This window comes from Felis catus, chromosome C1 (genome assembly GCF_018350175.1).
Source record: "Felis catus isolate Fca126 chromosome C1, F.catus_Fca126_mat1.0, whole genome shotgun sequence".
NCBI lineage: Eukaryota > Metazoa > Chordata > Mammalia > Carnivora > Felidae > Felis > Felis catus.
In genome coordinates this window covers 60,231,707-60,258,669 of record NC_058375.1, presented here as the reverse complement: position 1 = coordinate 60,258,669, position 26,963 = coordinate 60,231,707, and the positions used below count along the sequence as shown (strand labels likewise).

The following is a 26,963-nucleotide window of genomic DNA, read 5'->3' as shown; positions in this document are numbered from 1 at the left end:
GTGACTCCCATAGGTGGTTTGCAGCAATGCTATTATTTTCATCTAAGTCAACTATAGTGAGTCTGTCTTCCTATCCCTCTCCAATCTGCTAAAGATGAAATCATATATTTGTAATATAATCATGGGAATGAATATCCCATAATATCCATAGGTTCTAACCATAGTTGAGTAGCAAATTATTAAAGGGGTATGTAGGAGGGAGCAGGAATCTTGTTGCCCACCTCAGAATTCTGTCTTCCACAACTCTCTGTATTATTACATAGTATGTAAGTTCAAAGGAAACACTAATTATTGTGCTACAATTTAAATTTATGCATCTGTTTATAATACAAATATACCATATCATAGGCACTATGGGTGGAAAACCAAGTAAAATATGATTCATATCCTATAGCATATACTCTAAAATATGATAAAGTGATAAAGAAGGACAACTAAATCAAAAATTAACCTGTTAAATGATATGGCCGATGTAGCATAAAGTACATTGAGATAATAAAGGAAGGTAATGTAATTTGGACAGCAGGATGAAGAACTCATTGTAAATTTATACTTTAAGTTTTAAAGAATATGTAGGAACTTGCTGCATAATAAGTGAATGAAGAGAATTCCAGGAAGAGAAAAAAATATGTAAGAAGAAAGATAAATACTATAGGAAATGTTAAAGCAGTGCAAATAATTTGATATATCTGGAGGTAAGTGTGCCTACAATATAGGTGCAGCATTAGCTATAATCCCCATATTCATAGAATCTATATTGACCTAATTAAAACTAGGATAAATTATATTGAATTAGAGTTAGATCAAAGACATCAGATTGAGTTACACTGCAACTAAGGTTATAGTTGAAAATCAATATCATATGGCATGCAGTAAACAACATTAACATTTCCTAGAATAATTTTTTAAAAATTTCTTTAAAGCTTATTTATATGGTGTAAGATATGTTTTACTCTAAACATTGACTTTAATAATTACTATATTATATGGTAATCTACTATAGAGAAATTTCAAGCATTATAACGTGTAAAAGAACTAATGTAAATAAAGAATTACATTAATTTGATGATATAGACATCTAATATTAGTCATAGTGATGTCTAACAGTAAAGTGAAATACCCAAAAAGAGGCTAATTAATTAAAATAAAATCTGTGTCCGGATCAGGGAACTGCTATTACCTCCAAAAGGCAAATAACTTTGAATGTCTTACATTGTCATAATGAAGTTCCTCCACTACTTTTGTTTTCCCAACTAATTTTCACCTATTTTACCTTGTTTTCTGCTCCTCTGAAATGACCAGAGTTTACATTTAGATAACGTGGTAATCAAAAGCTGAAGAGTATCAGGTTATCATAGACAAATTATATGGAGTAACTTCTCTTCATTCCATAGTTATGGGAGGCAGGATTCACTGTGGTTAAAAGCAGGAATCCTACAGTCAGGTCACTTGGGTTTGGATTTTTTCTTGGTTTCTTATTAGCCATATGATCTTGGGAAAATTACTCCATCTCTCTGTTAAATAGGGGTGATGACTTACAAGGTGGTTGTAAATATTAAATTAGTCAAAGTATGCAAAACACTTAGAATTGGATCAACAAGTTTTAGGTATTTGTTATCAATGGAACATGGAACGAGACACACAGATGGGTGACAAAAGAACTGAGAGTTGCTGACAGGGACATTGCCACCCAATATAACATCCGTTTTCTTCAGAGTCAGGCTTACTTCAGAACATGGCTATTTCTTTTTTTTTTTTTTAATTTTTTTTTCAACGTTTATTTATTTTTGGGACAGAGAGAGACAGAGCATGAACGGGGGAGGGGCAGAGAGAGAGGGAGACACAGAATCGGAAACAGGCTCCAGGCTCTGAGCCATCAGCCCAGAGCCTGACGCGGGGCTCGAACTCACGGACCGCGAGATCGTGACCTGGCTGAAGTCGGACGCTTAACCGACTGCGCCACCCAGGCGCCCCAGAACATGGCTATTTCAATAGATCAGAAGCCTCCCAAGCAGTTTGTGGTCAGTAGCTAAATATTGTATGGTATACCAAGGGTCCTAATGTGGCATGGCCAGAGAGGGAATGGGTCTTGGAGCTGGTAACCAAACGAATACTGGGAAAGGGTGCAGATTTTTTAAAAATAAAATTTAAAATAGTGCTAGTACAGTGTTTTACCTCCAATAAGTGCCTCTGTGTGGAGGGGGAGGGTATGAGGGTTGGTAATAGATTCAATGTAATATTAGAACCAGCAAACCAACTAAGATAGATTCAGCAATGAAGGAAAAAAAACCACAAGGAAAAAAAACGGTGGACATCATGATATATTCATATTAGGTTAAATTCAGGATCCACAGTTTATAATCCCTTTGGCTAGCATCAAAGGCAAACCTCTTCATCAGAGCTCTTCACTCTACTTTCCGTCAGTGCTCTAGGCCTGCCAAGGGTGCACAATGGCTTCACACATGTAGAGTTGCCCTGCCTGGCACTTTTCAGCCTATCCCTCTAATTGAAATATGAAATAGATTAAAAAAAGAAGAGTAAAGAAGTGCTCTGCATGGCAGTGAAATGTGGCCTTGACCATCACATGATGCCCTGACTCTAAAAAGCTGCTGTTTTACAAGCTTAAATGTACTTGGTAAGGGACTATCCAAATGCTTTCCGAATGACAGACAATATTTCACAAAACTGTGATACCTTTTCTGGACTCTGCATAAGTCTCTCAAAGCAATTAAAAAATTTGAAATAGTAGCTTTAAAAAAACAGCAAATAAATAGTTTAAAAAACCAATGAAGAGGATTAGAATGAGCCATATCCTTTTTTCATATTTACATTCAAAATTTTAATGGCACTTGACTCTGAAATCATTCCAGTAAAGCGGAAAATTAATATTTTAATATGTCTACCACTCTAGCAAGTAGAAATAAGTAAAGTAGAATAAGTAGTAGAGAAGAAAATGTTTTGGTGTCAACTATATTTATGAATATTTATCACTCCTACCCATCAAATAGCTGCTTTTCAGTGTGCCCATTCACTGATAATATACAATAAATCATTGCAGAACTCACACCAGCAATTGTTTTACATTTTATAGAAAAGAGAGTGACAATTTCCTTTTAATATTCTTTTGATTAGATTTTGTCCTAATTTTTTATAGACTGAATCCAAGTAAGTGAAGCATGGCTAATAAAAAAACATTACCCAATAGGTTTTTCATGGAACGACACCATTCTTATCAGTTCTTTTTTATCTAGATGGGGGATAGCAGAAAAACAGGAGGAAATAAAATGGCATAAAATGGCATAAAATGGCTTTGCTGTCTGTGATACTGTCTGGAAATTTGTTTTGCTTCTGGGTCAAGAATTGTAAAAATTTGACCCATACAGCTATTTTGTATATTCTTTTTTTTTTTTTTGGAGGGGGCAGAATGAACAGATGATTCATTAAAACAAAATAAAAAGTAAAAGAAAAAACAAATCATTACTAGTAAGTTAATCTTTATAGTATAGGAAAGGAATTAGAATTTCTGTTATCTGTGTACACAATTATTTTTGAAATTAACAGAAGCGCTACTCACACATAGGATAAGCATACATCCATGTTATCAGTGACCACTCTTTACTGTAATTGAATCTACTGCTTCTAAATACTATAAATGAAGACCCTCAATGGCACAAGTTTTTGATGGGCACTGTTTAGTTACTCTTCTTCCTTGGCAACAACTATAGCCTAGAGAGGGTTCCTATAATTACAATACAATAGTGACCAAGCCTTATCTCCAGGAGGACAACTGAATAGTTCATAAAACATAGTAGATTCAGCTAAGTTAGAGGAAGAGACTTTTATTCTCTACCAGCTAAGCTCACCTCTGGTAAAAACATAGAATATATAACATAATTTATATACTGTACTTGGAGCTAATTCTACCATGAAGTAAACATTATTAGCCTATTATTATCTAGTTTCATAGACTTTTATTCCCAAGCTAAATATCTTTCAAAAATTTCTAATAAACATGGCACAAAAACAGACACTCAGATCACTGGAACAGAATAGAGAACCCAGAAATCAGAAATGGACCCACAAATGTACAGCCAACTAATCTTTGACAAAGCAGGAAAGAATATCCAATGGAATAAAGACAGTCTCTTCAGCAAGTGGTGCTGGGAAAACTATACAGCGACATGCAAAGAAGTGAACCTGGACCACTTTCTTACACCATACACAAAAATAAACTCAAAATGGATGAAAGACCTAAATGCAAGACAGGAAGCCATCAAAATCCTAGAGGAGAAAGCAGGCAAAAACCTCTTTGACCTTGGCCGCAGCAACTTCTTACTCAACACGTCTCCAGAGACAATGGAAACAAAAGCAAAAATGAACTATTGGGACCTCATCAAAATAAAAAGCTTCTGCACAGTGAAGGAAACAATCAGCAAAACTAAAAGGCAACTGATGGAATGGGAGAAGACATTTATAAATGCCACATCAGATATAATATCCAAAACCTATAAAGAACTTATCAAACTCAACACCTAAAACCCAAATAATCCAGTGAAGAAATGGGCCAAAGACATGAATAGACCTTTCTCCAAAGAAGACATCCAGATGTCTGACATATGAAAAAATACTCAGCATCACTCATCATCAGGGAAATATAAAACAAAACCACAATGAGATACCACCTCACACCTGTCGAAGGGCTAACATTAACACCTCAGGCAACAAGAGATGTTGGCGAGGATGCAGAGAAAAAGGATCTCTTTTGCACTGCTGGTGGGAATGCAAGCTGGTGCAGCCACTCTGGAAAACAGGATGGAGGTCCCTGAAAAAATTAAAAATAGAAATACCCTCTGATCCAGCAATTGCACTACTAGGTATTTATCCAAGGGATACAGGTGTGCTGTTTCAAAGGGACACATGCACACCCATGTTTATAGCAGCACTATCAACAATAGCCGAAGTGTGGAAAGAGTCCAAATGTCTACCGATGGATGAATGGATAAAGAAGACACACACACACACACACACACACACACACACACACACACACACACACAATTTAGTATTACTTGGCAATCAAGAAAGAAATCTTGCCATTTGCAACTGTGTGGATAGAACTAGAGGGTATTATGCTAAGCGAAATTAGCCAGAGAAAGACAAATATCATATGACTTCACTCATATGAGGACTTTAAGAGACAAAACAGATGAACATAAGGGAAGGGAAGCAAAAAGAATATAAAAACAGGGAGGAGGAAAAAACATAAGAGACTCTTAAATATAGAGAACAGAGGGTTGCTGGAGGGGATGTAAGAGGGATGATGGGCTAAATGGGTAAGGGGCATTAAGGAAGATACTTGTTGGGATGAGCACTGTATGTTAAACACAGGGGATGGAGTACTGGAATCTACTCCTGAAATTATTGCTGCACTATATGCTAACCAACTTGGTTGTAAATTAAAAAAATAAATTAATTAAAATAATTTATTCCAAAAAGATTGCTCCTATAAATATATACATACATGTACATATATATTTACACATATATACATATATATGCACATATACACATATGTAGTTAAAGCAAAATTATCTGTACAAATCATCTTTAAAACTAAAGAGTATGAAAATTCCTATATTTGAAAATAATGCTAGCACTTAGATTTTTTGTTAAAAATGATTTATTCACTATGAATGCAGGAAAATTGGGCCAAGAAACCACTCTAGTTAGGAAACTAATTTGTCATTATACTCAAATATGAGAACCTTTAACCAAAATTCTTCTTTATAAACAGATTTGGGCATTTGGGTAGTTCAGTTGGTTAAGTGTCCAACTCTTGGTTTTGGCTTGGGTCATGATCGCATGGTTTCCTGAGTTTGAGACCCACATGGGACTCTGCACTGGCAGTGCGGAGCCCGCTTGGGATTCTGTCTCCCTTTCTCTCTAACCCTCTCCCACTTGCTCTGTCTCTCTCAAAAAATAAATAAAAATAATGAAATAAAGTTTAAAAAAGTAGACTTGCCTATTTATGCTCTTAAAATATTCTCTATTTAAAGGGCACTCTATCACTATATTCTGAACAGCAATGTTTCATTGGAGAAAGGCACAACAGCCAGAAATAACCTCAATTAATGCTAGATTTGGATCTCATACAAGAAAAAAGTGGGAAAAGAAACTCAGAAATTTAGTATCTATAGAAAATTCAGTGAACAGTTGCAAGTGTGAGACATCTTTAAAAAGACCAGAGATAGGGGAGCCTAGGTGGCTCAGTGGGTTGAGCACCCAACTTTGGCTCAGGTCATGATCTTGCAGTTTGTGGATTTGAGCCCTGTGTCGGGCTCTGCACTAATGGCTCACAGCCTGGGGCCTGCTTCAGATTCTGTGTCTCCTTCTCTCTCTGTGCCTCCCCCACTCACACTCTGTCTCTCTCCCTCTGAAAAAATAAGCATAAACAAACAAACATAAATAAATAGACAGACCAGGGATCAGTTTGGAAATGGACAGAGGAAGCAATGAGTGACATTGAACGATCGCAATTATACATTCTCGGAATTAAAAATATAATAAGAGAAATTGTCTTCATGCTACGTAAATGACATCCTGTAACTTGAGAGAAAATCCCCATTGGTTCAGAAAGTTTATATCTCAATGGGGCACTTGGGTGGCTCCGTCGATTAAGTGTCCGACTTCAGCTCAGGTCATGATCTTGAGGTTCGTAGTTTGAGCTACACATTAGGCTTTGTGCTGACAGCTCAGAGTCTGGGGCCTGCTTTGGAGTCTGTGTCTTCTCTCTCTGCCCCTCTCCCACAGATGCTCTATCTCTCTCAATAATAAACATTAAAAAATTTTCTTTTAAAAGTTTATATCTCAACTAACTCAGAAATAAAGATGAGGTTGGATGACCCAATATACTCAACTACAGGTAATGACATTAATGCTAAAGGTACATGTGATGGCTTGAAAAAATTACTATATATTGTGAGGCTGACAAAAATAACATTAAAAATTGATTCAATATTTCATATATGTAATTTTAAATACCTATATAATTAGGTTAAATATATATATATTTAAATTGCTAAATATATTTAATATATGTTAGTTTATATATTCTTGCTAGAAAAATTTTATCTGGCTAGTCACAAATCAAGTTATTTTACATATGAGCACATAAAATACTTTAAAGCATATGCAATTAAACTAGACAAGTAAAAATATTTAATAAAAATATCCTGAAATCCTCCTGATATTTTTTTTATCATAGCAAATATTTGGTTTCCAAAAGGATGGTCCCTCAGTGCTTTCACTATTTGGATTGATAAACGTGCTATGGTTTATAAAATGGAAGCTGAACATAAATCTAATTTATTCTACATCTCCTGCAAAAATACTGAATGTATGACACTCTTCAAATACAAAAGAGTAATTCCACAGAAAGGAAATGGGATCGACAAATAGCTCAAATGTGAAGAGCCTGGGTGACTCAGTTAAGTGTCCCCCTTCAGTTCAAATCATGATCTCACAGATGGGTTCAAGCCCACTCTGCACTGACAGTGTGGAGCCTGCCTGGGATTCTCTCTCTCTCTCTCTCTCTCTCTCACTCTCTCTTCCCCTTCCCCACTCACACTTTTTCTCAAAAAGAAACTTTTTTTCTTTTTTTAATAATATATAGTCCAGTTGGCTAACCTATAGTGTATACAGTGTGCTCTAGCTTTTGGGGGTGGATTCTTATGATCCATCGTTTACACACAACATTCAGTGCTCACCCTAAAAAAAATAAACTTTAAAAAAAAGAAAAAAAAGAAATAGCTTAAATGTGAATCCATTTTGTTGTTTTTGTTCAATTACCATCCACACTAAACTCTACACATGACATTTTTCTCTAATCTCTAGGGCATACACACGGGAAACAGAACAGGAGTTACTGCATGAAAGCATTTTCTGACAAAGATGGTCCCATTTACATATGAAATACTACTGAGGTTTACTTTAACATCTACAAGTTTTCAGATTTAATCATTCTTTTGTTTGGTAGCCAGTAAATTGGAATCTCAAACAAGGGCTAAGAATGTGAAAATTTTCTCCCTGATCTAGACTGTTGGAGAATGACACATGTGGAAAAGGTGTGAATTTTAGGCAGACAGACCTGAATTAGAGTTTGTCTCTGTCAATTTTCTATATGATAGTGGGTAAGGTATTTAACTTTTTTATAAAATAATTCAGTAACACCAACCACACATAATTGTGTTGATAACTTCAGTCAATCATCAACCATTTATTAAGCACTAATATGTGCCAGGTACTATGCTAGGGACAAAAGGAAAATATAGCGGGAGGAAATAAGAGGGGAGGAGAGAGAAGGAAACAAAACAGATGTATCTACCCATGCAGAGTTTGTAGTCTATAGGAAGAACAAGTCTAAACAATCTATAGCACTAAATGTGATAATGGGAAAGGCACTTTTATTTGAGAAATTCTCTACATTTTAAATGGCATTCTTTAGAGAATAGACTTAGTTTGGGTTCACCAAAAGGAGATTCTAAGGCAAGAACTTCAAGCATGTAGTTCTTTTGGGATAGGATTCCAGAAGGTACATAAGTGTAAGTGGGCAAGTAAGACAACAAAGCAAGAAAAACCAATGAAACGTGTTCACTGATGGAGTTACTGCCACGAGTAACTGCAGCTCAGTCCCACCAAGGATTGTCTAAGAAACCATGTGAAACTTGAAATAAAATTACTACACAAGACAGCTAAACAATAAGGAAGCTAAAGAATTTTGTCTATGGACTATACTCTTCATTGGATGACAGTTCTTCCTGGGGATTTAAACTCTTGTACTTGCAGGTTATACCTAGCTTGTGGATGGGCAACTTCCTTAGTATCTTCTGGCAGAAGAGATAAAAGTATCTGAGATAGGAATTTTTCACAATGTAGAACATTATCACAGCATTGGGGAGTTCAGGTGGACAAAGGGCTATAGTGTAGATTTGAACAGCATGTGCTTCTAGATATTGTTGAAATGTTTCATCCATCAAATTTGAGTATTTCAGGACACCTGGATGGTTCAGTCAGTTGAGCATTGACTTCGGCTCAGGTCATGATCTCACAGTTCATGGGTTTGAGCCCCACATTGAGCTCTGCTGGCAGCTTGGAGCCTGGAGCCTGCTTCGGATTCTGTTTCTCCCTCTCTCTCTGCCTCTCCCCTGCTTATACTGTCTCTCTCTCACTCTCAAAAAAAAATATTAAAAAATTTTTGAGTTATTTCACACTTTTTCTTCAACAGCTCTAGTCATCAAGCATATCAAAAAAAAAAAAACTTTATAGTTCACTTTCATTCTATACCCAACAAAAACAAAAGATTCCTGTCTTAGGTGCAACTTTCAGCTCAATTGACTACATAGCTGTTAAGTTTCTCAATCAGGCAGCTCTTGCTCAGCCCTAAACTAACTCCACCAATTGTAGAACAAGATGTTCAACCAGCTTCCTTTCTTTAAAGCTGCCATTGTCCGTTTGGTTCCTTGGGGTTCTACTGTTACCCACTCCCATCCTCTTGCGATGACTACATGGAGCAATAGCTTTACTGTCTTTCTTTATAGTCTCCAATGACAAACAAGGGGATTCTGTGTACTTTTTCAAATGTTTATTTTTGAGAGAGAGAGAAAGAGACAGAGACAGAGCATAAGCAGGGGAGGGGAAGAGACAGGGAGAGACAAAGAATCCAAAGCAGGCTCTAGGCTCTAAGCTATCAATATAGAGCCTGATGTGGGGCTCAAACCCAACAACCGTGAGATCATGACCTGAGCCAAAGTCGGACGCTTAACTGACTGAGCTACTCAGCTGCCCCATGTTTTTAAGGTACTAGTAATCACTCAGTGAAACATGCAGAGAAGAGAAACAAATACCTGCCTAATAGAAAACATTTATAGAGTTCTTCAGTTTGACAGCGTGAGAAAGGCAGGGGATTTAAAGTCAGATGTATCAGGTATATAAATTGGTAAAACCCCAGTAACATATTATTGGTAAAATAGAGATGTTATTGAGGAGGGCACCTGTTGGGATGAGCACTGGGTGTTGTATGGAAACCAATTTGACAATAAATGTTTAAAAAAAATAGAGATGTTATTATCTCATAGTGATATAGTGAGGTATAGTCAAATAATGTATACAATATGTCTAGTCCAATGACAAGTACATAGGACACGTTCAATAATGGAGACTATTATTGTTAATAGCAATCATTGTCAAATAAGTCATTATGTTTACATGCTATGAACCATAAAGATGATATTGATGAATCTTACAGAAAATTATGTATCAAGTAGATAAAATTATTATAATTTGCCTCAAAGACAAATATTATTTATCTAATTTCTTTGTTGTTATACACTATATTTCTTTGGCTTATTATGTGTTAATCCATAGGGTTGAGAGAAGAGAAATGATTTTATGTACTACATAATTGGAATTTAAATCACAGATTCCATATCTAAATTCCAACAATGGTGGGTATGTTAAAAATAGGTTAACAAATATGTCTTAAGTCTACCCATGGAAGTACAGTTTACCACACAACTCCTGCTATTGTCTATTAATATCATCAGCAATGTTTTACATCACTACTTTGAACTTTTAAACATGTTGAGTGTTTTATATCACAGTTTGAACTTTTACATACTTTGAATTTTTAAAGATATTTCTGAAAGTATGATTAGAGTAGAAAAAGACCAATAATATTTATTTAAGTTCCTTAACATTAGAAAAGAAGTCCATTTAATTGTTTGAGGCAAAATCCCCCTCTCCTTTAGAGTATTTAGAAATCCTTGGTTCCTCTTCAACTGTATGTGCAGTTATCCTCCCTTTGAGATAAACCAGTAGGAACTTAATGTTCTTTTGTTATTCAATGTAAGTTATAATGATGCTGGATATCAATATTCCCTATTTAGAAAGGCAGGATTTCCAAATATATTTCCTTCTCATTTATATTTACATCCAAAAGAGAAAGATTGAAATAGTACTGTATTTTTTTAAATTTTTTTTAACGTTTATTTATTTTTGAGACAGAGAGCATGAAAGGGGGAGGGGCAGAGAGAGAGGGAGACACAGAATCGGAAGCAGGCTCCAGGCTCTGAGCCATCAACCCAGAGCCCGACCCAGGGCTTGAACTCAGGGACCCCGAGATCGTGACCTGAGCTGAAGTCGGACGCTTAACCCACTGAGCCACCCAGGCGCCCCATGTATTTCTTAAAAACCAAATTATTCACATCAATTCATGGAGGATGAATATTGGAAAGTTTGCCTCCTTATTGCTTTCAAGGTATCAGGTTTACATATAAGAACTTAGTTAATATACTGCTTCCAAATATATTTTGGAGGTTTTCTATTTGCCCACCTATTTACAAAGGTCATCATTCACTAGTGCAATAGTTCCAACAGGTTGGCATCTTACTCATAAGGGGCATTTTTCTTGTACAGAATCTTGTAGGTTACACACCACACCTCTATAACTAGGAAGAGGAAAATGATTGATGAGTAATGAAAGTATTACCTACAGGCTGACAGCACCAGAGGGTAAGGATTTACACTAAATTGGAGTGAAAAATGCCTTACCACTGGGAAAGGATAGCCAGTAAGCTGACCTTAAATAGAAGAAAGAAAAAGAGCTCCAAGCTATTTGAAAATAAAAATGTAAATTCATGCTATTCTTTTACATATAAAAACATTATCTAAAAATATTTTATTATATATTATGGGGATTTGAGGATGAATAAGAAAAACATCTTACCTCAATAAACTTGTTCTTTAGAAGAAATTACAAACATATCATACTCCAGCACAGACTCTGTACTCCAACATTTTTTGTTAAGTTTATTTACTTTGAGAGAGAGAGAGAGAGAGAGAGAAAGAGAGAGAGAGCACGAGAGAGCGTGTGCATGCTAGTAGGGGAGGGGCAGAGAGAGAGAGAGGGAGAGAGAATCTTAGGCTCCATGGCCAGTGTGGAGTCCCTCAGAAGGCTTGACATGAGGCTGGATCTCACAACCACGAGATCATGGCCTGAGCCGATATCAAGAGTCAGGTGTCAGGGGCCCCATAAGTACTCCAACTTTTTGAACACAGAGTTCAACAACATTGGTCATTCATTTATAGGATATGAAAAAAATATGAACATTTGTAATTCCTCATGAAGTTTTATTTTTCCTATCAGGAATCCACGGATATATATAAAAATGGAGGAAATTAGGATGTCTCTACTCATGTCATGGGGTTCTTTTGTATTTCTACATAATGTTCACTAATTTATAAATTTTCATTATATTAGATATTTTTATATGTTTTAATTATGTTTATTTACTAGCTCAGTTTTTACCTTGCAAAGGATAGTCAAACTCTCCTGCTACCTTTGTCTGTATTTTCTCCTTCAAATCCATCTATTGACCTTGTGGATGCATGGTAATGGTGTTACTTAGGGCATAATTGTGCCATGTGCTACTTTTTGTCATTAATGAAATTTTCTATTGTGAAATAATCTGAGCATTTTAAATGCATAATTTGGTTCATAGCTTTTAAATCTTAGTGGCAAAAATGTACAAAAAAGATGTACAAAATGGCAAAAATCCCTTTATGGAATGCAACTTCTGGTGAAAAGACTAAGTATGTTATAAGTATATGTTATATGTTATAATTGGTACATTCTTTAGAATATAAAACATTAAGCAGCATAAAATTTATACATAATATATGATATACTGTCAGGGATATGTGGTGCTAACACTTTGAACAAGAAACCTGGCAAGATGAAGCATTTGAAAGTAACTAGGTTGGGAGTGTGTGGGACTATTTTGCATCAAGTTGTCAGTCACAGAAGGCCTTTCTAAAGAGGTAACATTTGAATATAGACAAGAATGAAATAAAATAACGAGCTATGCAAATCTTTAGGGCAAAATTCTTCCAGACCAAATGACCAGCTGAAACAAAGGACCTAGGTTAGGCATATACTTAACATATTGAAGGAACAATAAATAGTTAAAGCACAGTAAGTCAAAAGGGTACAAAGGAGTCAGATTATGTGGAACCTTGTATCTTACAGAAAATATTTAGTATTTTATTCTTTAAATGTTATGAGAACCTTCCGGAGAGTTTTAGAGATATGATAGATTATGTTTGCAAAGGTTTATTGTCTGTTGGGCAGGGAGAAGGATATATGCAGTATTTCTATATTTTAGGCCATATGGTGGTGCCTTAGCCTTTTCTGAGTCTTGTTTTGTTTCTAGATAAAGGAATTTCCTGGAGTGCAAGCCTTATAGCGTGTATTTATGTTCCTAATGCCTAGAAGAGGACATGCCGTAAAGTAAGCACTCAAAAAATGCCTCCAGTGTGAACAAAATAGTAAAGACTTGACTGTAGAATTTTAGTCTGAGACGGAAATTTTCTTGAAATATGTTATTTTGTTAGAAATTTTACAATATAACAATACCTCAATACAACAGATGAACTTTATATGAAGTATATATAAGAGGTTAAATTTTTCTCAATAAATCATATCATGCAGATCATGAAAATTCTAACAAGTGAAGATATTTCCTGATACACTTTAATATATCACTTAATATAAGAGTAAGAACCAAACTTGGAGATATTATTAATGGGGAATGACTACAATGTACCATATTTTAATCACTCTCTTTTCATAAGGGTCTCATAGTAACATGCTATGTTATAAGAAGTCCCAGGGGAAAAAAGAGGCGTTCTAACACTGTTTGCAACTAGATGAGCTTTGACAAAATTTTGAGTTTCTTACTTATAGATTAGGATCAACTTTGTTTCTTCTAATTCAGAAGTTTATTTGTTATAAGCAGCCAATATGGTGACATACCTGAAAGCAATCTGGTAATTTCCATGTGCTAATTTATAAACTATGATTATGCCAACAAATTATATAAAGTTGATTAACATGGCACATGTGATGGTGACTATGTTCTTTGTACCTCTTATTACTGCATTATTGCTCTACATATTGGACCATCAAGTCTGTCTAGTCTTTTATATATTTTGTTTTCAATCCTATCAATTTTATTCTTATAGCCAATGACCCCATCCTTGCCCACAAATCACCGTCATCTGATGAGCTCATTGAAACAGATTGGGTCTCACATGCAGAGTTTCTGAATCAGTATTTCTTCATAAGTTCTGATTTTGTGTGTGTGTGTGTGTGTGTGTGTGTGTGTGTGTGTGTGTGTTGAGAAATCAACATATAATGCTGCTGCTACTATTCTGAGGACTACACTTTGAGAACTACTCTTTATGGAGATAATGACCATTTAATAGAGTCAAGGAAAAATGTTTATTTTAGTATTGAGCTGAACTGTCTTTCAATCATTTTGTATGCAGAATCTCTCTGGAACTATATACACCCCAGAAAATACACACTTCTCGTGGGAAAAAAATCCAGTCACAAACAAATCGGAACACTTTGATGAGTGACATACTCCTACATAGGAACTCTCTTAAATGAGCTAAAGACATAAATCTAAATTCTAAGTGGCAGAGAAAAATCCATCTCTTACTAGAGTTCAAAGTTGAAATTACATATTTATTATTAATTATATTAAAATCACTGAGGTATAAATTATAGCTGTGGTGCTCAATACTTATGCATTATCTCTATATTCAGAGAAGTAAAAATATTTTCAGTGTAACTATAGTTTTGATAATGTATTTCTTTACCATGACCAAAAAATTAATAACTTTTTTTAAAGCAGCTGAAGAATCTGTTGGAAATATAAGAAATATTCTACCAAAACGCTTTTGGAGAAGTTTCACAGTCACCATAAAGACAAAGGAACCTAGGTAAAGACATAGAAACCATTTTTTATGGTCCATCATCTCGGCTTAAGAAAATCAAAGTCTTTTAATGAAATACAAACTAAAGTTCAAGAACTTGTTTCTATTTCCCAAATTTCCATTTAGGTTTTGTTTGTTGTTTTTGTTTTGTTTTGTTTTGTTTTGTTTTGTTTTGTTTTGTTTTGTTTTGTTTTTGAGAGAGAGAGAGAGAAAGAACATAAGCTGAGGAGATGGGCAGAGGGGCAGGGAGGGAAATAGGGAGGGAGGGAGAGGGGGAAGGAGGGAGGGAGAGGGGGAAGGAGGGGGAGGAAGAAGGGGGGGAAGGAGGGGGAGGAAGAAGGGGGGGAAGGAGGGAGGAAGGGATGGGGGAAGGGGGGAAGGAGGGGGGGGAGGGAGGGAGGGGGGGAGGGAGGGAGGGGGGGAAGGAAGAAAGGAGGGAGAGAGAAAATCCCAAGCAAGCTCCACACTCAGCATGGAGCCCCATTTGGGGCTCAATCCCATGACCTGAACCAAAATCAAGAGTCAGATCCTCAACTAACTGAGCCACCCAGGTGCCCCTCCAAAACTTCTGCTTAAATGATATATGCCTTCATTTCCCTCTTTCTTGGTGTATTACATTATTATGAATATTAATAATATTCATAGTATGGAATCATGATACTGTCCTTCCCTGACTTCAAATGGGTCTTCACCTATTTACATATAAAAGGAACAAAACTGTACTTAATACCTACCCCTGAGCCAAAGTTTCTATGAAGAAAAAAATTATATACATATAAATACATACACACACATGCACAGATATACATATGTGTGTGTGTGTGTTTGTGTATAATGGATGAATAAAAACCAATGATTTTTCATTTTTTCTGCATTCTAAAGAAAGTTTAGGCCTCTTCTACCCCCAAATAGATAAGTGTCTCCTAAATTAATTTACTTTTTGATCATTATACAATTAATTCGACAATGTACTAACTCCAAGGCTTTAATGAATGAATAGGGAAAGTACAAAGTAGGAGGGCAAGATATAGAGAACTCTATTGTAAGAAAATGGAAATACTGTTTCTAAAGAGGGAAAAATAAAGCTAATATTAAAAAATCTACTCCTTTTATCTTCATCTATGTGGGTGGGTATTTAGTTGTCTTGAATCTTGGTCAGAAGGCATATTACTACCTGACACAATTTTGGATAGAATGCTGTTACTGCTTCCCTTTTCCCTGTGGGGACTTTAATATACCTGTATACTAGGATTTCTGAGTGCACATAAAACCACTGGAGTTTCAGAAGCCTCACAATGGTTCTTTAACTAACTTGAAGAAATGCTGAGGAAAAAAGTTATCTACATTATAAAGAAACTTAATATTCTCTTCTAGAAATTCAGCATAATAATGAAAAACAGCTTGCATAGGCTAGAGTCTCTTTCCTTTAGTGATGATATGCTTCAGTGGAGTTGTCATATTAACTTGGACCTCCTCTGAGAGTCCTCCCCTTCAACTGCCAACATTCATGTTTCCATTCTGGGCATGTCAATTCTATTGGTTCAGTTTCAGTTTTTGGTCACAGGTGAGATATACAATTCTCAGGTGCCAGAAGATGGGGAAGGTTCTAGTGAAGCTTGAACAACCACAATTCAGTAGAGGCTAGAATGACTAATCTCAATGCTACTTACTCAGAATTAGTTTTCCACAGGTGACAAACCAAGTCTCAATAGAGACTTCAGAGCATTAGTATCTGCCTCCAAATACTGGAGAGAATTGTACTTTTGAATTCATTCATAAAGATGTGCTTACCTACAATAAAAAAAAGTTTTACAGTTTAAAACTAATATAGCAATCCTTTAATAAATCATTCACTTTCCAATCCTTATTGTCTAAAGAACAACCAATCAAGCATAGTAGATTCACAAAAACAGCCTCTTTCTAAAGTGCTCTGAGAATACATATGCAAAGAAATATTTGGCAAGAAAATATGCCAATAGTCCAGACTCTCCTATCCAGGAATAAATAGGTCCAATTGCTTTATAAATTGTTATAGAAAGTATCAATGTAATGAATAATTTCAAATGCTTATCCTAGCATCTAAAAATCTATATAAATTTCCATTAGAAAACAGAAACTTTTATTGAGCCAGGGCCCTCTTGGGAAATTCTGAGCTTGCACACCAAGACTGTTGGCCATTAGCCATGTGTCTGTTCCTCTATCCTCAAAGAACAGCCTTCATAAATTGTCAGTAGTGTTCCTGCTTCATTGGAATCACAAGCTATTTTATTCTAAAAAGATAATTTTCACAAGTTACAACAATGAGTAACATGAAAGCACAGACCTGCTAGAAAACTCTCATAGGTCTTGCTGTCTTGAAATATTATGTATACTCACTACTATAACATAATTCTATTAGAGACTAGGTAGTGAGTTTCTTATGACCCTAAGTAAAATTTATGACTTTACATCATTCCTGTTTTCATGCTCAATATTAGGTTGAGGAGAGTCTTCTTCTAGTCACACTTCTGAAATAAATAAAGGAAACTCCATGGTAGCAGTATTTGAGGCAGCAAGAAGGATTCTATTTCATTACTGCTTTGAAGAATTTAAATATATTTAACAGTATCTCTAATATTTTAAAAAATATATTTTAAATTTTTTTTGTTTAATTTCTGTTGTAGGAGTTTTGATTCTTGTATTCATCCCTTTACATAAAGAGATAATCAACTGATTTAGAACGTAGAAAGGGTTTGTGTCTATTGTAGTTATCTTAGGCTGTGTGATAATCCACTGCAGAAGAGTGGTTTAAAATATGAATAATGTTTTATTTTGCTCCAGATTGGGGAATGACTGGCCTTACAGTTCTTACTTGGGTTCTCTCATGGGGTCATCTTGATGCTCAATCGCTTGTATATCTGCCTGGCACCTGGGCTAGGAAGGTGTCAACAGGAACTGGAACACTAAGCCTCCTCTGGCATTTCTGTGGCATTTCTGTGGGTCTCTCTCCCTCTTGCTACTCTTTCCACAAGATAGTCACATGGTAATTGGACTTCTTGAATGGTGATTAAAGGAACACCCAGAGCCAGTATTCAAAGACTTCCCAGGAAAACCTGCATGCCCTTTGTTAAGATAGTCAGAACCAACAGTGTTCTTTCTACCCCATTCTGGGCTGTCCCAAACATGGCCCGTTTTCAAGGGGAGAGGAAATTAAATCCTCTTGTTGATAGGGAAAGTATATCAGAATTTACAAACATGTGAACAACGAAGGTATCAAAGAAGAAAAGGAAAAAAGAACAATTCTAAGAATCTGAGAAAAACAAAAATGGGAACACAACATATGAAATTATGAAATGCAATAAGAGTAGTCATAATAGAGAAGATTGTAGTGACAAATGTATACATCAAGAAATATGAAAGATCTCAAATAAGCTACCTAGCTTTATATCTCAAGGAATAGAAAGAGTATAAATAAAGCTGAAAATAAGCATAAGAAAGGAAATAATAAAGATTACAGCGGACATAAATGAAATAGAGAATAGGAAATAGAAAAGATTAACAAAACTAAGAATTGGTTCTGTGAAGAGGTAAACAAAATAGACACATTTTTTAGTTAAACAAGAAAAAAGGGAGATGACTTTAATAAAGAAAATTGTAAATGAAAAAGGAGACATTAAAACCGTTACCACAGAAATTCAAAGGATCCTAAGAGATTGGATAACCTAAATTCCTAGAAACATACAACCTGCCAAGACTGAGTCAGAAAGAAATTGAAAATATGCATAGACCCATGACGATTAAGGAGATTGAATCAGTAATCAAAAACCTCCTAACAAAAACAACAAAAAAGCCCAGGACCAGATAATTTCACTTTTGAATTCTATTAAACATTTCAAGATTAATGCCAACTTTTCTCAAACACTTTCCAAAAAACTGAAGAGGGAAAATTACAAAATCATTTTATGAGGACAGCATTACCCTCATACCAATACCAGATTAGGACACTACAAGAAAAGAGAACTATAAGCCAACATACATGATGAATATAGATGCAAAAATTCTCACCAAAATACTATCAAACTGAATTCAACAACACGTGAGAGAAATCATACACCATAATCAAGTGGGATTCAACTTTAGGCTGTAAGATGGGTCAATGAATGCAAAACAATAAATGTGATACATCACATTAATAGAATAAAAGATATAAACCACATGATCACTTCAATAGATGCAGAAAAAAATATTTAACAAAGTTTACCATCTATTCGTGATAAAAACACTCAACATAATAAAACCCATGCATGACCAGCCCAGAGCAAACATCACACTCAATGGTGAAAAAATGAAAACCATCCCTCAAATATTAGGAAGATGACAAAGTTTCCCACTGTCACCACTACTATTAAACATATTACTGGAAGTCCTAGAAAGAACAAGTCTGGCAAAAAAAGATAGGCTTCCAAATCAGAAATAAAGAAGTAAAATAGTCATTTTTGTAGATGATGTCTTATATATAGAAATGTCTAAAGATGCCACCAAAAAACAGAATAAGCAAATTTCATAAAGTTGTAGGATATAAAGTCAATATACAAAAGATCAGTTGTGTTTCCAAGTACTAACAATGAGGTATCTGAAGGAGAAATAGAGAAACCCATTTATAATAGCATCAAAAACAATAAAATACTTAGTAATAAATTTAACCAAGGAAGCGTAACATCTGCACAATGAAAACAGTAAGATTGATGAAAAAAATTGAAGAATATATAATAAATGGAAAAATATCTGTTGAGTTGGAAAAATGAATATTGTTAAAATATCCATAGATATTTTAGATTGAATGCAATCGCTATCAAATTCTAAGTCATGTTTTAGAGAAATAGAAAAAATTCTAAAATTCATATAAAACCCCATAAGACCCTAACAACACAAAACAATTCTGAGAAAGAAGAACAGAGGTGAAGGTATTACACTTCCTGATTTCAAACTATACTACAAAGCTAAAGTAATGAGAACAGTATGGTACTGACATAAAAACATAATATAAACCAATGGAACAGAATCAAGAGCCCAGAATAAAACCCATGCATATATGGTCAACTAATATTTGAGAATGGAGCCAAGAATACTCAATGGATAAAAGATAGTCTCTTCAATAAATGGCACTGGGAAAACTGGATATTCACATGCAAAAGAATGATCAGATCCCTATCTTAAACCACTCGTAAAAAATAAAAATGATTAAGAACTTAAACTTAAGACCTGAAACCCTAAAACTCCCAGTAGAAAATATGGTTGGGAGGGGGAGACTCCTTTTTATTGATCTTGTCCATGATTTTATGGATATGATACTCAAAGCAACAAAATCAAAAGTAAATATGTGGGACTACATCAAACTAAAAATTTTCTGCATAGTGAAAGAAATGGTCAATAAAATGAAAAGACATCCTATGAGATGGGAAAAAGTATTTGCAAACCACATCTGATAAGGGATTAATATCCAACATACATAGGATCTCATACAACTCAGTAGCTAAGAAGCAAATCCAATCTAAAAATGGGCAAAGGACCTGGATAGACATTCTTCCAAAAAAACAGTCAAGTGACCTCCTGGTACTTGAAAAATGCTCATCATCAATTCTCAAGGAAATGCAAATCAAAACCACTGTGAGATATCGCCACACACCTGTAAAAATGGCAATTACCAAATGACAAGGGTTAAGTGTTGGGAGGATGTGAAGAAAAGTGTACCTTTATATATTGTTCATAGGAATTTATATTGGTACAGTCACTATGGAAAACAATATGGAGGTTCCTCAAAAAATTAAAAATACAACTACCATATGATCTAGCAGTTCCACTCCTGTGTATATATCTGAAAGAAATGAAGTCACTATATCAAAGAGATATCCACCTTCCAATGCTTTTTAAAATTTTTTTAACATTTATTTTTGAGAGAGAGACAGAGCATGAGTGGCAGATGGCCAGAGAGAGAGGGAGACACAGAATCCAAAGCAGACTCCAGGCTCTGAGCTGTCAGCACAGAGCCCAACGCGGGGCTCAAACTCATGGACCAAACTGTGACATCAGGACCTGAGCTGAAGTCAAACACTAAAAGGACTAAGCCACTCAGGCGCCCCTCCACACTCCAATGTTTATTGCAATATTATTTATAATAGCCAAGACTTGGAAATAACCTAAGTATCCATTGATGGATGAATAGATTTAAAAAATTATGATATATATATGTATATACACACACACACACACACATACACACACACAATGGAATATTAGCCTTAAAAAAGGAAATCCTGCCTGTTTTTAAAATGTTTTATTTATTTTTTAGAGAGCACGTAGGCTGTGGAGGGAGGGGGGAGGGGCAGAGGGAGAGAGGGGGGACAGAGGATCCAAAGCAGGCTGTGCACTGACAGCAGCAAGCCCAATGCACAACTCAAACTCACAAATTATGACATCATGACCTGAGCAGAAGGCAGAGTCTCAACTGACTGAGCCACCCAGGTGCCCTGAAATCCTGCCATTTGTAACAATATAGATGGCTCTTGAGGGCATTATGCTGTTACATAAGTTAGAGAAAGTTACTTATATGTGCAATCTTAAAAACTTATAAAATTGAAAATAGAAAGGTGGTTTCTAGGGGTGGGGAATAGGGAGTGGGGAAAATAAGTGAAGGTGATCAAAGGGTATAAACTTCCATTTTAAGATGAATAATTTCTGGAGATATAATTGTTACAATACTGTATTATATGTTTGAATGTTGAGAGTAAGTTTTAGAAGTTTTCACCACACACGCACATATACGCAGATGCATACAAATTATAACTACATGAGGTGATGGACATGTAAACTAACATTGTGGTAATCATTTCACAATATATACATATGTCAAATCATTAGGTTGTACATCTTAAACTGATGCATGTTATATGTCAATTATAGCTCAATAAGGTCGGAAGAAAAAGAAATTACACACGTTTTAAAATTTATTTTAGTGTTTATTTATTTTGAGAGAGAGAAACAGAGCACGATCAGGGGAAGGGCAGAGAGAGAGGGAGACACAGAATCTGAAACAGGCTCCAGGCTCTGAGGTGTCAGCACAGAGCCTGATGCAGGGCTCGAACCCACGGACTGTGAGATCATGACCTGAGCTGAAGTCAGATGCTTAACTGACTGAGCCACCCAGGTACCCTTATGCACATATTTTAAAACCACCACAATACATCCCTCTAATTTGGGGCCTGAATTATCCAGAACACCTCTTGAAATATGACTGTAACCTCATAGCCTAACTACAGTTTGTGGTACTTTCAGGTATCTTTAGTTTTTAAAATCTATTTTGTTCTTATAATACTCAAACGTCAAAGAAACAATTCATGTGTCTACCTTTTCATTGTCATTAATTCTATCATTCTCTAAGTAACTTTGTGCTACAGTGTTATCTATCTAAGGTGTATGAAACAGCTGGTCAAGATAATACCCACCCCTCCCAAAGAGCTACATGTACAGAACTGGGTGATGCAAACTCCAAAAAAATTATGACTACAGTTCACATTTGCATTTGCCAGACTCTTTTCTAAGCATTTTATATTAGGTTGGTGTAGCATCCCAACAACCCTGTGACATAGTTATTCTTATTATGTTCATGTTACAAATAAGGAAAAAGAGACCCAGAGAGTATAATTAACTGCTCCAAGGTCACACATTGAATAAATGGAGCTGCTGAATTCAAACCCAAGCAGCTGGTTCTAGAAGCCTTAATTGTTGCCTCCCAGTTGGTAAGATCAGTTCTTTATTCAGCTGGATGAAAATTAGCCCTCAACCGTAATGTAACATGAAAAAATTAAACATATTCCTGTGCGAATAAGAAATGATAGCTTATGACTGGTGTTTTTAGGTGATTTCCAAGTGTCATGGAAGTCTGTCCACTTTGTTCAGTTGTATTTATTTACCTTGTACTGTAGGCAGATACCAGACTTCCTTGTCAATCTACACAGGCATGTCTCACTTCTCTGACGTTTTGCTAAGAACAAATGTAGTATCTACGCTGCATCTGTGCATCTGCTATCTTTTGATCAATCTGTGAGTCTATATTTCTATGATTCACCTATCTAGGTATCCAACCATCCATGTACAGGTTGACATCTCTGAGAAGCAGACTCTGAGATGGGGATTAGCATGCAGGAAGTTTGCTGGAAGAGTTCTCAGGATTTACACCTATAGGTCACATGATGAAGCAGAGCAGCAGCTGAAGCTGGATCAGGAGGCGGTCATAACAAAAGCACCAATTTACTCCACAGGGAGCTCTGAAGCTAGGCTGGTACTACAGAGCTATACTGAATGGGGGCAAGGGAGCCAGGTTTTTAAAGTCCCAATATCGGCTAGTTATTGGGTGTAGGCTACCCTTAAGGAGGACCGTGGCCTTGGTCAAGGCAATGTACTTTAGGTAAGGGCAATTCTAGGAGAGGTTAAAGGTCTTCTGCTGTGACTAGGTCATTGTCCTAGCACGTAGTGGAACAGGGCCTTCAGCGCCGAAAGAGGGAAACACACGTGTGTATCCTTATTTTTTAAAGTGCATACATGTACTTCTTTCATTTGCATGTTAAATTCCTAATTTTTGTTTCCTTTTTAAACAGGATATAAATGTAGAAGTTTAAATATATTATCCTAAATTTCAAATCATTTTCTTGTGTACTTCCTACTTTGGCATTAATTCTCCAGATAGAGATAATTATTTTCACACAGTTTTATTTTCTCATACTCTCTTAGATATATAGATATTTGTAGGTGGTCTACAGAGATGTTTCAAGAATATAAAAATGTAAAAAAAAAATGAAAGCTACCAGGACAAAAAGGAAATTAGAAAAGGAAAAAATATGAAAAAAACACTAGCAGAACAGATTTATACAAAACTAAGGCCATAAGACACTCTACAATTCTAACATACAACATGCAAGTTTGATCCTGAGCTTCCAAAAGAAAGAAAATAGATCTATTACAAGGGCTAATGTCTGTGAATTTAAAATATACCTCATGTTTATTGGAATTATAAATTTTTCTTATACTGAGACCTTAGGGAAATTTTACCTTTGGCTCTCCACATGGTTTATTAAAAAAAAAAACCTATTTGCAAAGTCTTACACATAGAAAGTAGAGAAGGTTAGATTGTAAACTGTTGAAAATAACTGAAAAAATTACATGACGTAATAAAAGCTGAGGCAATCAACAGACTGAAATAATAAGATCCACGTGGGAGGTAGTATTTAAGCCTTAATGCACGATTAAGAGAGGTGACAGGCAGTTATGTTTGAAAAGATATTTCAACCAGAAAATGTACTATGTATAAATATGGAAATGGAAGAAAAAAGGTAAAGCATATTTGTGAAATTAATTAGATGAGATTCCTGAGCAGCTACTTAAGGTTTGTGAGTACTGAAAATAGGTGCCAAAATATGGGCAAAAGGGATCAGCAGACAGTATTGCTTAAGCATGCAATTAGTAGGACTGAAAATATTTTATTTAAATTTATTTTCAAGGCAACATGCAATATTTCAAAACGTACTAGAAAACAAATTTTGTCTTCAGTGTTATGAAAACAGTATTCTTTTTTAAAATGCTAACCATAATTTGAAAGGAAAGGATTAGTAGTTACACGGTGGTGTCAGCTTGGCAGTATGGTTTTACAGGTGCAGAAAAAGGGATAACTTTTTTTCCAGAATCAAGAGATTTTTGCCTTATAAAAATGATTTGAGTGCTGGCCCAGCATATAATAAGCTTGGAAGTTGCCACTTCATCCTAACAAGTAACAAGCTGAACAAACCGAAAAATTAACAACTCTTCTTACATTCATCAGAGAAGGAAGGTCACAGGGCAAATTGCTGTCCTCAAAATTGGAGAGATAACAGATAAACACACAGAATCACAACTTACCGGAACAGAGTCCTGGGAGCAGAAATCTGCGTGGGAGCCAGTGCTAGGGTAGGAAACATTGAACTGTAATCAATGATTTGCTGGAAACTCGGTGTGGTCAAGCTTGAGAGACACAATCTCCAGAGGACACAGTCTTTGGGAGGCCCCCACACTTCTGTGAGTTTTACTTCCTGATGTTCTAACAAGTTATTGCAGTAAATATCAGAGAAAAATCCCCTTGTGCTTTCAGCAAGAGGAGGGGCAGAGGAACCATCTTGAAACATGCCAGAGCACTCTGTTCTCTTAATAAGGGCTGCCTTCAGGTGAATCTGTTTAACCAGAACCCAACTCGCCTGGAGGAAGAGAACTACCCACTTCTAGCAAACTCTCACTTCCCAAGTAGGAGAAGGGAAATATCCAACTCTAGCCCACTCTATCCATCCTGCCCCACTTTAAGGGAGGAGGGGGACTAAGAAGCATGAATGAAGTTCATAGTTAAGCACACATCTACTTAAAGACTGAGACCTAATCATAGGACTATAGAACACTTTTCCTTCTGATACATCTTATCACCTTACTAAAGACCCATTTACAGAAGATTCTTTTACCCAGTACATCATGCCTACTATCAACAAAAAATTACCAGGCATATTAACAGGCAAAAAACATACAGTATGGAAAGACATAGCAATCACTAGACCAGACATAGATATGGCAGAGATGTGGGAATTAGGTGAAAAAATTTAATACAACTATGATTAATATGCTAAGGGCTCTAATAGATAGACAACATAAAAAACAGGTGGGCAACATAAGCAGAGAGATGAAAATTCTAAGGAAAAAAAAAGAAATGCTAGGAATCAAAAACACTGTAATAATTTTTTTTTTAAAATTCCTGTTTTGGGACCATTAGCAACTGGTTATAGCTGAGGAAGAATTTGTGAGTTTGGGAATATCTGAAAAGCAAGCATAAGAAAGACTGACATAAGCAGAGAAGAATATTCGATAACTGTGGAACAACTATAAAAGGTAAAACATGCATGATGGGAATACCAAAACAATGCAAAAGAAAGAGAAGAAATATTTGAAATAATAACTGAAAATTCCCACAAATTAATGTCAGATACCAATCCACAGGACCAGAAAGCTCAGAGAACATCCAGAATGATAAATGTTTAGGAAAAAAAAAGAATAGAGAGCCGAGAAATGGACCCACATAAATAAAGTCAACTGATCTTATTTTAATGATTATTTATTTATTTTGCGTGTGTGTGTGTGTGTGTGTGTGAGAGAGAGAGAGAGAGAGACAGAGACAGAGACAGAGACAGAGAGACAGAGAGAAAGAGTGTGAGTGGGAGTAGGGAAGAAAAAGATGGAGAGAGAGACTCTCAAGCAGGCTCCAGGCTATCAGCACCCAGCTGGATGCAGGGCTTGATCTCATAAGAATCAGAGGCTTAACCCACTGAGCCACCCAAGTGGCCCAACTGATCTTTGATAAAAGATTAAAGGCAATACGTTGAGAAAAGAAAGTTTCTCCCACAAATACTGCTGGAATCACTGAACATGCACATGCAAAAGATTAATATAGATTCAGATCACATTTCCTTCCCAAAAGTTAACACACATAGGATCACAGGCCTAAATATAAATTGCAAAACTATAAATCTTCCAGATGATAACATAATCGAAAACCTAGATGAACTTGTGTTTCCTGGTAACTTTGTAGATACAATATTAAAAGCACTATTTATGAAACAAAGAATTGACAAGATGGACTTTATTAAAATTAAAAATATCTGCCTTTTGAAAGTCATTGTCAAGAGAATTAAAAGACAGGCCCAAGCCTGGGAGATAATATTTGCAAAAGACATTTTGCATATATTTTAGAAATATATGAAAGAATATATGAAGAATGTTAAAACATATGAAGAATGTTAAAATTCAAAAGTAAAAAAACATACAGTCTGATTTAAAAATGGGTGAAAGTTCTAAACAGTCGCCTTACCAAGGAAGATATACAAATGTAAATAAGCATACAAAAGGATGCACCATAGCATATGTCATCAGGGAAATTCAAGCCATAACAGTGATGAGATACCACTGCATATATTAGAATGATCAAAACCCAGAACACTACAACACCAAATGCAGTTGATGATGTAGAGCATGGGACCTCTCAGTCACTTGGAACAGTGCTGTACCTACATACTGCAATGAAC

The 26,963-nt window shown here is 35.6% G+C and overlaps 1 long non-coding RNA gene across 3 annotated transcripts in view; it reads right to left on the bottom strand.

The window, feature by feature from the left end:
• Positions 1–25,093, bottom strand: part of LOC123379656 — a 300,426-nt gene extending 275,333 nt beyond the window's left edge. The window contains exons 1-2 of one of the 3 annotated variants that reach the window (XR_006584393.1): positions 24,766–25,093; positions 16,509–16,629 (exon numbers count right to left, since the gene is read on the bottom strand). This is a non-coding gene — a long non-coding RNA (uncharacterized LOC123379656). The remainder of the gene's footprint in view (positions 1–16,508; positions 16,630–24,765) is intronic. The other 2 variants (XR_006584392.1, XR_006584394.1) reach the window with 2 other exon arrangements.
• Between the last annotated feature and the right edge of the window lie 1,870 nt (positions 25,094–26,963).